At 40.4% G+C, this 14549-nt stretch overlaps 1 protein-coding gene across 4 annotated transcripts in view; it reads left to right on the forward strand.

The window, feature by feature from the left end:
* Nucleotides 1-14549, forward strand: part of ANO4 (anoctamin 4) — a 426079-nt gene that overhangs the window by 296556 nt on the left and 114974 nt on the right. The gene's annotated exons all lie outside the window — the stretch shown is intronic.

A 14549-nucleotide genomic window follows, 5' to 3' on the forward strand; every position in this document is an offset into this window, starting at 1 on the left:
ATTTTTTAAAAAATGATTTCCTCTTCATTCTGGCTCACTTGAGTGGCAGATAAAAGTGATCTCTGGGGCTTCCCTGGTGGCGCAGTGGTTGAGAGTCCGCCTGCCGATGCAGGTGACACGGGTTCGTGCCCCGGTCCGGGAGGATCCCACGTGCCTCGGAGCGGCTGGGCCCGTGAGCCATGGCCTTTGAGCCTGCGTGTCCGGAGCCTGTGCTCCGCAATGGGAGAGGCCACAACAGTGAGAGGCCCGCGTACCAAAAAAAAAAAAAAAAAAAAGTGATCTCTAATAAATTTAAATATTGCATTGCTTTCATGTTTCCATTCTGAATATCCATTTCAATTCAGTCAGCGTCAAGAACCATTTCTCTGACAGGCACTGTGTAGGGCTGTACAGAGATGAATGAATCACAGTTTTTATCCTTAAGGGTTAACGGTTGAGCCCACAGAGGCTCTGGAGTTTTTGGGTCCTGGACCCCAATCCCAGCTCTGCAACTCACAAGCGGTATGATTCTGAGCTTCAATTTCTTTACTCATAAATTGGGAATAATAATAATACCCATGGAATATTGTAAAAAGTAGCAACACAGTATTTAAGTACATATGATAAATGTTCAATAAATTTGTTATTGTTAATAATATATGTACCTGACATATAAAGTGATAATTTTGATATATGCGAACTTTCTCACTAAAGATGGAGGTACTTTAGGATTGGCCTGAATTGTTACTAATTCCAGGATATCACTTTTCTCTCTCTTCTTCTTCCCTCCATCCTTTGCTCCTCCTGCCACCTCCTCTTCCTCCAGAATTATCCAGATAACTGTCCATCTCCCTAGTTCGCTTGGTTCTGTGTATACCTAGCCAACATCAGAGATACCGTTTGGCCTACCATGTCTTAACAATAGGCCAAGTGAATGCATAGTCTCGTGTTAGGTGACTGACATTTTTTAAATATTTGATTCAAGCAATGATTCTCCAACCTTTTTTTACCATGACACACGGGAATGGTTACTTACGCAACACACTCCTTTGTGCTTTACTATTCCTCTAAACAGTACATTGGTTTTAAAAAATAATTAGAATGGATTTGAGGTACCTTTACAATAACATCAATTTACTCCCATGTATTCCATTCCCAAATTTAGGCACTTTAACTGTTACTAGTGTCAAATTAATTATGACACACCTCACCACTAATCATGTCCTGATGTGACATGGGGATGAGACTCCCAGGTTTGTTGCTTCTTTCTTAAAACTGTCCAAATGAACATACCAGAAATTCCACTCTTAGATATGTTCTTCTTTGAGAAACACTTGCTCATGTGCATTTTGCAGCATTGTTTATAATAATGAAACATTAGAAATAGCCTACGTATCCACCAGCAGGAAAGTGAACCAACAAACTGTAGTGTCCTCATACAACAGACTTCTAAGCAGCAGGAAATAGGATTGGACTAGAGCTCCTTTTGTCAACATGAATGAAACTCACATGGTTGCACAAGGAAAGTAAGTTGCAGAAGAATGAGTAGAGCATGATACCATTTCTGTAAAGTTTTTAAACATACAATCTAATGCTGTATTTTTAGGAATACAGCATTTTTGTGTATCTGAAAATATTTTGTTAAAATAAAGACTTTTTAATACTTGATTTCAAAATAGCAGGTACTTATTTATCAGGGCGTGTTAGAACTTTGAGGATCAGTAATCTTTATAAGAAGTGTCAAAGAGAGAGCTAATAATATCATAAACCTACCATTTATGAGCACAGTGTGTACATGAGTACACTGCAGGCAACACCTCCTAATCTTCAAACCTCTCTCTGAAGTGGGTATTATTGTTGACCCATTTGAAAGATCAGGATACTGAGGCTTAGAGAAGTTACTTTTTAAAATTCAAATAGTTAGTACTTGGCAGAACCAAGACTCTAACCCAGGTTTGTTTTACCTTGAACCAATAAAGTAGATGCTATTATAAGAGCTCTTGGGTTCATAAAAAGTATTCTATCTATCCATGAGACAGCTTCTTCCTTCTGAATTGTGAGAAAATAAATTTCTATTGTTTAACCTACCCAATCCATTGCACTTTGTTATGGCAGCTGTAGCAAATGAATACACGTAGTTGTTATACTTCATTTGTAATGATAGTTTGACTAGGTATAGAAATCCTTTTCCCTTAGAATTTTTAAAGTCTTGATCCTTTGATTATAAAACTCAATATTGCCGTTGAGAACTTTAAAAACATTCCAGTTCCTAATTCCCTCTATGTAACTTGTTTTCTCCTCTATGGAAGCTTGTATGATCATTTCTTTGTCCCCCGTGTTCTGAAATATCGTAGTTATGTATCTTGATGTGGCTCTGTGGTCATCTGTTGTACTGGTCCCTTTCAACTTGACTACTCTTATCTTTCAGTTCACAGAAATTTTCTTGAATAATTCTTGAATTTTGTGGATGAGTTGTTCTCCTAGAATTTTTATTTTTCAGATATTGGACTTCCTGAGCTGAGACTCTCACATCCCTATCTTTCCTCTCCATTTGTTATGTATACCTTTTTGCCCTGGGAGATTTCTACAACTTGTTTTCAGATTCTTCTATTGAGCTTTAATTTCTGCTCTCATTTTGTTTTAGTTTCAAAGGACTATTTTATTCTCATAAGGTTCTAGCTTTTTAAGATCATATTTTGAGCTTTTTTCACAATTGCATTATCTTCTTAACTCTCTGAACATAATGATTTTTTAAATTGACATATAACACAGTGGTTTCAGGTGTACAGTATAATGATTATTTGTATATACTGCCAAAGGAACACGACAATAAGTCTAGTTAACATCCGTCACCATACGTAGTTACCAATTTTTTTTCTTGTGATAACTTTTAAGATTTACTCTTAGCAACTTTCAAATATGCAATACAGTATTATTAACTAAAGACACCATGCTGTACATTACTTCCCCATAACTTATTTATTTTATAGATGCAAGTTTGTACCCTTTGATCCCCTTCGCCAACTTTGTCCACCCCCACCCTGAGTAACCACCAGTTTGTTCATTTGTTCTCCAAATCTAGGAGCTTGTTTTCTTTTTTAGATTCCATGTGTAAGCAAGATCATAGGTTATTGGTCTGCCTTCCTCAGACTTACTTCACTTAGCATAATGCCCTCAGTGTTCATCCATGTCATCACATGGCAAGATTTCCTTCTTTTTTATGTCTGAGTTATATATATACAACACCACATTTTCTTTATTATTCATTTATTGGTGGACACAGGTTGCTTCCATATCTTGGCTATTATAAACAATACTGTAATAAATATGGGGGCACATATATCTTTTCAAGTTAGTATTTTCATTTCCTTCAGATAAATACCCAGAAGTGGAATTGCTGCATCATATGGTATATGGTAGTTCTATTTTTAATTTTTTGAGGAACGTCTGTGCTGTTTTCAATAGTGGCTGTACCAGTTTAAAATCCCACCAGCAGTGCAAAAGGACTCCCTTTTTCCACATGCTCACCAACACTTGTTTCTTGTCTTTTTGATAATAGCCATTCCGATAGGTCTGAGATGGTATCTCATTGTGGTTTTGATTTTATTTTCTCTGGTGATTAGTGATGTTGAGCATCTTTTCATGTTGGCCATCTGTATGTCTTCTTTAGAAAAATGTCTGTTCAGATCCTCTGCCCATTTTTTCATATCAGATTGTTTTTTTGTTTTTTTGCTATTGAGTTGTATGAGTTCTTTATATATTTCAGATATTAACCCCTTATCAGGTGTATGATTTACAAATATTTTCTCCCATTTCATAGGTTTCCTTTTCATTTTGTTGATGGCTTCCCTCTCTGTGCAGAAGCTTTTTAGTTTGATGTAGTACCACTTGTTTAGTTTTGTCTTTGTTGCCTTTGCTTTTGGTGTCAAATCCAAATAAATCATCATCAAAACCAATGTCAGGGAGCTTACTGCTTATATTTTCTTCTAGGAGTTTTAAGGCCTCAGGTCTTATATTCAAGTCTTTAATCCATTTTGAGTTAATTTTTATGTATAGTGTAAGATAGTGGTCCAGTTTCATACTTTTGCATGTGGCTCTCCAGTTTTCCCAACACCATTTATGGAAGAGGCTGTCCTTTCCCCATTCTATGTTGTTGGCTCCTTTGTCGTAAATTAATTGACCATATGTGTGTGGGTTTATTTCTGGGCTCTCAGTTCTGTCCCGTTGATCTTTGTGTCTGCTTTTATGCCAGTACCATATTGTTTTGATTTCTGCAGCTTTGTAATATAGTTTGAAATCAAGGCATGTGATACCTCCAGCTTTGTTTTTTCTCAAGATTGCTTTGGCTATTCAGGGTCTTTTGTAATTCCATACAAATTTTAAGATTTTTTTTTTCTATCTCTGTGAAAAATGCCATTGGAATTTTGAGAGGGACTACATTGAATCTATAGATTGCTTTCGGTAGTATGGACATTTTAACAATATTAATTTTTCCAGCCTATGAGCATGGAATATCTTTCCATTTGTGTCTTTTTCAATTTCTTTCATCAATGTCTTACAGTTTTCAGTGTACAGGTCTTTCACATCCTTGGTTAAATATATTTCTAGGTATTTTATTCTCTTTGATGCAATTGTAAATGAGATTTTTAAATTTCTCTTTCTGAGAGTTCATTATTAGTGTATAGAAATGCAACAAATTTTTGTATATTGATTTTGTATCCTATAACTTTACTGCATTTGTTCTACAGTTTTTTTAGTGGAGAATTTAAGGTTTTCTATAAATAATATCATATCATCTGCACATAGTGACAGTTTTACTTCTTCCTTTCCAATCTGAATGCCTTTTATTTCTTTTTCTTGCCTAATTGCTCTGCCTAGGACTTCTAATACTATGGAGTTTGGGGGGGAAAGAGGGGGTTGTCTTTTTTCCTCCCATTTTTATTGAGATGTAATTGACATACAGCACTGTATAAGGTTAAGGTGTACAGCATAATGATTTGACTTACATACATCATGACATGATTATCACAATATGTTTAGTGAACATCCAATAGTATGTGAATAAAAGTTACAACAGTTGCCCTCTTGTCTTGTTCCTGATATTAGAAGAAAAGCTTTCAGCTTTTCATCATTGAGTGTGATGTCAGTTGTGGGCTTGTCCTATACGGCCTATTCATAATGATTTTTTAACTATTTCATCACTCTACATAGCCTAATTTCCTCTAACGTATTTCTTTCTGATTGTTTTTGTCTCTTTGCATTTTTCTCTATCTTTTATGTTAATAGATTGCTTCGGATATGTAGTAATCTTTGGCTGGCTGTCCATATTTAAGAATAGGAAATGCAAAACTTGAGAGGAAGTTTAGAGTGTAATGTGGGGCCTGTCAACTGTGGGCTTCGTGGCTGGGCAGTTTTATTTTGGAGTCTCTGATGTCACTAGATTTTTCATCTTAGGCTGCTTGGATTCCCCAGAGAGGTCTCTGCCAGTCTTCTGCCTGAAAAGTCAAGGCCTGGCTGCCAGTGTTATAGAGCCTAAATGGATGAAGATAGCTGGGAGTCTCAGCTTCCAGGATGCAAACATTCACTTGATCCTCCAGAGTTCACTATGGTACCCCTACTCCTAACCATGCCTAATGTCTCAGTTCAGAGACTATATTACCCTATCAAAACAAACAAACAAACAAACAAACAAAACTCCAGTATTCTGTTAGAGTACAAGTGAGGATCTGGGGATCTGACTTCTTCCTAAACAGCTTTCAGCCAGTACTTATTTTAGCATCCCCTTCAGCCCACTTCTAGAGGTCACTGGCACCCCAGTTCTACGATTTTATGAGATTTTGTAGCATAAATATAATTTGTCTTGGTTCTCCCCAGAGCTGATTTAGTATTCAGCTTTTTCTGGTCTCCTAACTCTGTTACCACTTGTCGGTCTACTTTTCTCATTCCAACATTTTCTTGCTATTTTCTTCTGCTATCCCCGTCCCTTGAGTGTTACACCTTTATTTAAACACAAATACACACACATTGCTATTGTTTTCATGGGGTTTTGAGAGAGAGAAAAATTGAATACAGGTGTTTAATTTTCCATCCTTACCTGAAAGTCTCAAGAGCAAGTATTTCTTAATTTGTATTTAACATTCAAATAGAAAAGATGAGATTGTGAAGTACAATTAAAAATGACCATTGGAATAAAAATGCCTCATATTCCAGTAGCTTATTGCCTAAAAAGAGGCCTGAAAATTTTTACCAGTCAGGACTCTGAATATTATATATTTAGTTCGATAATCATCTCATCCTTTTCCTCATAACAAGTATACTTAAGACGTTAGGGGAATTCCCTAGTGGTCCAGTAGTTAGGACTCCGTGATCTCACTGCCAAGGGCCCAGGTTCAATCCCTGGTCGGGGAACTAAAATTCCACAAGCTGTGTGGTGCAGCCAAAGAAAAAAGTTATTGCACTGCAGTTGCCTAAAGCCCCCAAAACTATCAAAATAGGGCTTAAAAAAATTAATTGTTTGCTTTGTTCCTACTTAGATTTTCACTAATTTGAGGACGTAATCTAAGTGACAGTTAACAGTATCACCTTTGCTTCTCTTTGTTAAAAAAAAAAAAGGGAGGTCTCTATTTAAAAGTCTAATTAAGAAAGTTTCCTGAAATATTTATCTTTAAGGCATTAACCTTCACTGTTCTTTTTGTATTATGAAATGGTACAATTTCAACCATCACGAGAGACTGGTCTGTTGGTCATCTACTGCTATGTAACAGTAGAAGTTACTGGCTTAAAACAGCACACGTTTTATTTGCTCATGATTCTTTTGTTTGAGCAGTTTGTGCTGGAATCAGCTGGTCAGTTCTTCCACTGGTTTCAGCTGGAGTCAACACGTGGTTGCAATCATCTCTTTGCTCAGCCAGGCTGGACCGTCTGAAATTCTCTCCCTTCCATGTCTGGTGGATGGTGCCAGCTTGTGGCTGGGTTTCTCTATGTGGTCATTTATCTTCAGAGAGGCTAGCTCAGGCTTCCGTATGTTGACAGTCTTGGGGCAGTGTTCCAGGTGGACGGGAGTGGGTGCTCAGAGCTTGGGCCTCAGCTCAGAACTCAACAAAAATCACTTCTTCCACATTCTGTTGATGAAAGCCAGTCATAAGACATACTCAGATTCAAGAGGTGAAGAGATAGACTCTATCTCTTGATGGAAGAAGCAGGAAATTCACATCACAACGGGATGTGTATATAGGAATGGGAGGAATTGTGACCATTTTTTGCATTCCACCACAGTCTTCCCTGTGGCATGTATTTTATTCACATTTCTCCCACAGAGAAAATATGCTTATTCCCATTTCAGGATCCCCAAAGTTCTCATCCCAATGTGACATTAGGCTCAAAGTCCAGGATCTTTTGTTCCAACATCAGGTTCAATTGGGAATGAGAATCCTTGGAAGCAGCTCTTCAGGTATAGTTCTTCTTGGACCAGAGACCTGTTCATATACAAGTCAAACTAACTGCCCCTTACGTTTCCAGCAGACCGTGAGGAGAGATGGGCCCAGATAATTACAGTAGATGCTTCCGTTCAAAATGGAGAGCAACAGAAGCAGAGCAGTTCTGAAATCCAGTGGGGCACGTGCTTCAAGCCCCTGTACTCGAGGGCCAAGAGACATGCCTTGATTAATAATCTGTTTCTGTTTCTTTCTTTGCCATATGCCTTAGATTTTTAAATTTATAGAAGTCAATAATGTGGCTAAGAATCTAAAATACGTATACAGCACCATCTATAGGTAGTTAAACGCTTCTTGAGAAAGTTTCCACTTGAAGTTTTAAAACATGGAGATTTTCGTATCTTGGAGGATACTTATTTTATCAATTTCAGAAAGTCATAAGGTAGGTATTAAACCAAATTTTTTAAAGCCTCTTCATTGCCTTTATTTCCCCCAAAGTAGTAACACATACGAAGAAAGCATAATTATAAAATAAAACTGATTTTCAGAATCTTTAAGTTAGAGAAAAATGTAAAATGTATCTGTGATATAGTCTGACAATCTCTGCAACATTCAGTGGGTCTCTAGGTATGGAAAACACATGGTCTGATTATTCACTCGGGCCCTAGAATAAGGAACAAGGCAGTCCAAGCCCTGCCTGCATTCTGCAGGAGAAGGGGGGCAGACAGTGAACATGTAGATACATGTCTCCCCACCCCTGCCCCAATTAAAAAAAAAATTCTAAATAAAACTTAAGAAGAAAATAAAACAAGGTAATAGAACAGAGAGGGAGTAACTGGTGAAGCAGGAGAGTGACAGTCCTAGCTAGGATGGTAAGGACGTGACATTTAAGTTGAGACCAAAAAGTGATGCAAAAATCTCGGAACAGCATGGGCAAAAGCCCTAGGCAATAACAAGCTGGATTTTTTTTCCAAGGACAGAAAGAAGGGCAAGGTTGCCGGTTTACAGTGACCAAGGGGAAAAAGAAAGGAGTTGAAGTCATTGGTGTAAGCAAGAACCAGACCGTGTATGAGCATTTAGACCATGGAAAGGTGTTTGGGCTTTATTCAAAAGTCGGTGGGATGTCATTGAAGAGCTTTAAGCAGAAGAGGGATAAGATTTTATTTATGTTTTAAAAGATCAGTGCCTCATAGATTCATAGAGGATGAACTAAAGGGAGAAAGAGTGAAATTAGAATAGTCAGGCGGCTACTGCAGTAGTCCTGGAAACAGCTTTGAAGCAAGAAGTGTGAGAAAGGATCAGATTCAGGGTAACATTTGGGAAGAGGAACCCAAAGACCTTGATTGGATATCAGATATGAGAGACAGAGGATCAAAGATAATTGCAAGTTTGTGACTTGAGAAATTGGGTGCGTAGTAGTGCCATTTTTTAAGATGGAAAAGACCAGGGAGAAAGCAGGTTTTTCTTTTACAAAGGTGCAGATCAAAAGTTCTGTCTGGGACGTGTTCGGTTTGAGTTGTCTCTTAGACTACAAATGTGATCTCAAATAGACGATTGGACACTATATCCAACTGCCTACCAACGAGGTTTAGTGATCTATCTCAGTAATTTATCGTCTCGCTTTGTGACTGTCTAACCCTGTCCTTGGGCAGTTAAGGCATTATGACCCTCATCTTCCTGACAGATTACTGTGTCTCAGAGAGACTCAGTGACCTCCCCCAAACCACACAGCTAAAGAGAAGAGCAGGCCTTGAATTCAGGTCTTCAGGCAACCTGTACATGGACCTGGAGGGCACGCTCACCCCTCGCCCAGTTTCCTGCTCCAGTTTCTGTAGTCAAAGGGGGATGCAAGATAAGGACCCCATCATTAGGCTCGGCCTGCACACTCAAAGCGTCGTCCACAGTTCAGGCACTTGTTTATCTGCACCGTCAATATCAGTTAGCTCCCAGCCACGTGCGGCTGTTTAAATTTTAATCAGTTTAAATTAAAGTAAAAATTCACTTTCTCAGTAACACTAGCCACAGTTCAGGTGCTTAACAGATACATATGACCAGTGGCTACCATATTGGATAGCACAGATATAGAACATTTCCATTATCTTAGAAATTTTTATCCAACAGTACTGGCCTCTAGCCAATTCAAACTAAAGTAATTGTGAAGACAGTGTAGTCTTATCCTCATAGCTGTGGCCTAAGAGGAAAGTTTAGGAAAAAGAAATGAGTTGTTATCTGCTTTACAAGCGGCACGCTTCATAAGCTGAGTTTATACCCGGCTCTAACAAGCACCTTTCCCCAGTTCACACCCTTGAATGTTGGCGTGTTTCTCATTTTATCGAATAGGAATATATAAGAAAGGAGCTGGGTTCTTTCCGCTTTTGCAGTCCCCTAATTAAAATATATGAATACCTAACATCCACGTCCCTTCCCACCCTCCACCCACCTCCATGTATAACACCCTCAACACACAGTGCTTTGCACAGAGCAAACAGAATGCTTGACTGATAAACAACCGGCATATTGTGATACTCTACAACACTGCCGTGGACAGCTGACCACAGGAGAACATATCAGTAAAGAGCAAATAACCACAGCCCCAGGAGGTCTGGAGTTGAACCTCAGTTTCACAGCGCTTTCCTTTTCTATTTCATCCCTCCTCGAGTAAAGGAGGTCGGAGCCTTCCCAAGTAAAAACCAAGAGCTGTTCTCCTCCAGGGAGGGCAGGAGGGTAGAGGTCCTGGACGGGGTCAGCGGGAGCTTCAGGCCCAGGTCTGCCCATTACTTAGTGAGCAGGGCCTTCCTCCTAGGGCAAGATGGAAGCATTCGGAAAGCCCCCTTCACACGCATGCACACAGGCAGACCTTCCAGCAGTTCCTTTTACAAAAGAATGGGAAGATTTGGAGCAAGGCATTTGGGTTTTTGTTATTATTATTATTTATTTATTTATTTATGGCTGTGTTGGGTCTTTGTTGCTGCACACAGGCTTTCTCTAGTTGCGGTGAGTGGGGGGCTACTGTTCGTTGTGGTGTGCAGGCTTCTTATTGCGGTGGCTTCTCTTGTTGCGGAGCACGGGCTCTAGGCGCGTGGGCTTCAGTAGTTGTGGCATGCGGGCTCAGTAGCTGTGGCTCGCGGGCTCAAAAGCACAGGCTCAGTAGTTGTGGCACACAGGCTTAGTTGCTCCGCGGCATGTGGGATCCTCCCGGACCGGGGCACGAACCCGCGTCCCCTGCATCGGCAGGCGGACTCCCAACCACTGCGCCACCAGGGAAGCCCGGCATTTGGTTTTTTAACCCTTTCTCAACACCTGCTGGTTGAATGACTTTGGGCATGTTGCAGAATTCCTCCAAGGGGTAGGATAAGGAGATAGATGTTTAGAGCCTTAATCATATAGTTGATCCTCCACCAATTCAGCAGTTTATTCCCCTCCTCACCACTGAGGGTGAAAGTAAGAACAACCTAGAACAGAAATTGCATTTTCCCTTTAAATTTTCTTTTTTCTAATATTTCAGGGGTTTTTTTTTATAGGTAGTACTTACTTATGATAAAAACGTCTTAAGTGTGTACAGTGAAGTTTCCTTCCTACCTTCCCAGTCACCTAGTTCTTCCCATAGGCAACCAGTCTTTCCAGATGTTTATATATCCTTCCATAGTCATTCTCTGCATGCACCGGCAAACATACATGTCAACACATATATCTGTGTACTCCTTTACATGTATATGTTTTCCTCTTGGACACAAATAGCTGTATGACTGTTTTGAACTTTATTTTTGCCCTGTAGTATCTTGGAGATTTTTTATATCTACACTGAGCATCCTTAATCTCTTTACAGCTGCAGTGTTCCATTGTAGAGTTGTACCATTATTTGTTTATCCCCTCCTCTGCTGATGAATTATTTAGTTCATTTCCAGAGGTTTGCTGTTATAACCCATGCCACAGTGAACATTCTTGTACATCTGTCACTTTGCACATGGGTGAGCACACTTGTAGAATAAATTTCCAGAGAGGAATTGCTAGATCAGAGGAGATGTGATGAGGCTATATGAATAATTTTGATAGACCTGGTCAAGATGCCTTCATACAATTTGTACTTGTTTGCTGCCCAGCAGCAATGTGTGAAAGCAGAGCTGAGTTTCTAAGCCTGGGTGGAACCCTCATACCTCAGAGACTGAGTACCAAGTCTTACATTTCCCCAAACAGCTCCACTTACATGGTGTTTGTGTGTGATTTCATTTGAAGAGGGTTGTTTTGTAAGTGGCTAAGGAAAGCTTGAGAACCGTGATGTAGGAAGTCATCACTGTTCTTTCTCTTAGCCCTCCAGTTTGAAGGAGCGACAGAGAAAATGAGATCGCTCCACACCCTACAAGAAGATCCTTAGACAAGTAACGTGGAGAGAATAGTTCATATGGTAGCTGGAAAGATGGAGTGGGTAGAAAGATTTCCAGGAAGCAGAAATAGAGGCCAAGGTATAATGAGATGAGAGTTAGTCTCATAGGCCCCCCGTTAGCTGGGGTTCTCCAGATCTCATTTGTTCTCATCTGAGCCAACTTTAAGGGCTTATCATATGCCAAACCCCGTACCAGTACTGGAAATAGAGATGCACATGGTCGGTCCCTGCTCTGAAGAAGCTCTTACAGAGAAGACAGTCATGTAGGCAGACAAGTTCTATATAATGTTATAGAAACAACAGCAATGGTGACAGCTAACTCTGAGAGCTGATTAAATGCCAGACTCAGGCTCAGCAGTGTTCCTCATCTCACCTAATTCTGCAGAAACCCTATGAAAATGATTACAGTGCTAGCCCATTTCACAGATGAGGAAACCAAGACCGAGGGAAGTTGAGGGACAGTCCCAACACCACACAGTAAGTGGCAAAGCTGGGGTTCAGGCTGAGGTCTGTCTCACTTCAAAGTCTTAAGGGAAAGTGGGCGTAATGCTGAAGCTAAAATTTCATCTCTCTCCTTCATGAGATGGTTTTTCTGCTCCCTTCTCTTTTCGTAGCACCACATTACTCTTCAGGGTGTGTGGGGGGGAGTTAGGGAAAACCCCCGGAGGGAGATGTGACCTGAGCTGAGGCTCTAAGGATAAGTAGAAACAAGGAGAGCATTCCCAGCAGAGCACCTCTTGGGCTGATCCCCAGGAGAACCAACGTCCAGGAGTCAGAAGTTTCTGCCCCAGGGAGGCAAGTGAGTGGCACGGATAAGATGACAGCCTCTGGAGCCAGACTGCCTGAGTTCAGATCCTGGCTCTGATCCTTACTGAGTGACTTGGGTGCATCACTTAACCTCTCTGGTTCTTCGCCTGTAACATGGGGCTGTACAGTACTGACCTCCCGGCTTATTATAAGCATGGAATGAGTTACCATATCTGGAGCTTAGAATAGTGCCTGGAAGCACATGCTCTATATATTTGTTCCCACTGTAGAATCTCCAGGATCCAGGTACAACCTAGATGTAAAGAAGAGGAAAGCAAAATTGTGAAGTTCACCTGTGGTGCTTATTATAGAGAACATGAGCTCCCAAAATGTAATGGGGTGCTATCAAAAACAGAAGGAAGCGGAAAATCATTTAGTGGAGGAGGGACATGCGCTTTTAGCCCAGAATTGTCTTGTCAAGCACGGTCATGCTTATCAGCTTTCAGTTATCTGAAATTGTGAGTCAAAAATGGGCTTTTTTATTTGTTGTCTACTTCTTTATGCCATCTTTATTGGTATTAAAGTGCAGTGGTCTGTCTCAAATAAGGTGAAAAAGCAGAGGAGGATAAAATAAAAGGAACCGCATTTGATGTAACTCTTAGTTTTCCCCTCTTCCTCTTTGATGCCATAAAATGTTTTCAGAAAACCCTAGAGAAGATATAAGATAAATGCTGCAGCTTCCTCATTTACCCACATAGCATTTATCTCTCCGCCACCAAGTCAAATTACTTTTTTCTGAGAACAATATTCTATAACAGAATACAAGAGAAGTAGAAATGAGAGGAAAGTCCTTCTCCAAGAAGTCGGTCCATGTGATTTACATTTTGTCTTCATATTCTCTGGCCTTTTTCTCCTTTACCCCAAACTCACATTCCCAGTTCAATTCCCAAGCCAAACCCCATGCTTGGACCACCCTTTCTCCAGGCCAGTTTTATCTCCGAATGATTTGAGCAACACGTAAGAATTCATCTTCTTGGGAAAAGAAATTTTAATAGAGAAGAGAGAGTACTGAACTCTTCGGGTGGCAGAAGTGCAGTTGGAGGGGTGGCGAGACTCGCTGAGGAAGGTGACTTCTGAGCTGGATTTTGAGGGCAATGGCTGCTACCATTGATAAGTCTTGCATGGTGTCCAATTCATGCAAAGTACCAAATAAAAGTTTGCTGAGTTAATAAACTTTATAATTTACGAAGCAATTATACTTTCCCAGTATCTCTAATATTCTATCATTTAACACGTTCTTGGGAGGGGAAGACCTGGCCACTTCATGCTGCATTGTATGGTCCTGGAAGCTCTATCTGTTACCTGGAAAACCTCTCAGTAGGGTAGGAACACCTACTGGGAACTCAGTGTGTGTGTGTGTGTGTGTGTGTGTGTGTGTGTGTGTGTGTGTGTGTGTGTGTGTGTGTGTGTGTGTGTGTGTGTGTCCTGTGAGAAACTGCAGAGGCTGGGTGGGCCCTTGGCTGAGAGAGCAGCAATCTTAAGTACATGCTCTAGGAGAGGGACCCCTTCCAGGAGAGGAGGAACATGGGAAAGGAGCGGGAGAGAGGCAATTTCTAGAGACGCGCCTCTGACCTCACCCCTGAGCCAGGCCAGAGCTCATTACCTAACTCTTGTGTCTATCACCCAAACCAGTTTCAGATATTAAAATTCCTGAAAATGACACGGGAGGGGATGAGGGAGACGACAAAAGGAGATAAAAACAAAATGAATTTTTAGTTGAATTTATCTAACGACCTTACTGAGGAAAAAAAAAAAAACCAAGATATGAGGCTTAGCCTTGGTATTAGTTGAAAGTCACTTAATTTCATTTAGCTGCAGCTCTCTCCTGACATAATGATGTGAATGTTCTCAGGAGGCTGAGAACCGAGCTGCTGAGAGTTGTGAGCCTCTTGCCTCTGGTGTGACCTCTGGGTTCTCTCATTGCTGTTCCAGACATACCCTCTCTGTGA

Source organism: Orcinus orca, chromosome 11 (genome assembly GCF_937001465.1).
Source record: "Orcinus orca chromosome 11, mOrcOrc1.1, whole genome shotgun sequence".
Lineage (NCBI taxonomy): Eukaryota > Metazoa > Chordata > Mammalia > Artiodactyla > Delphinidae > Orcinus > Orcinus orca.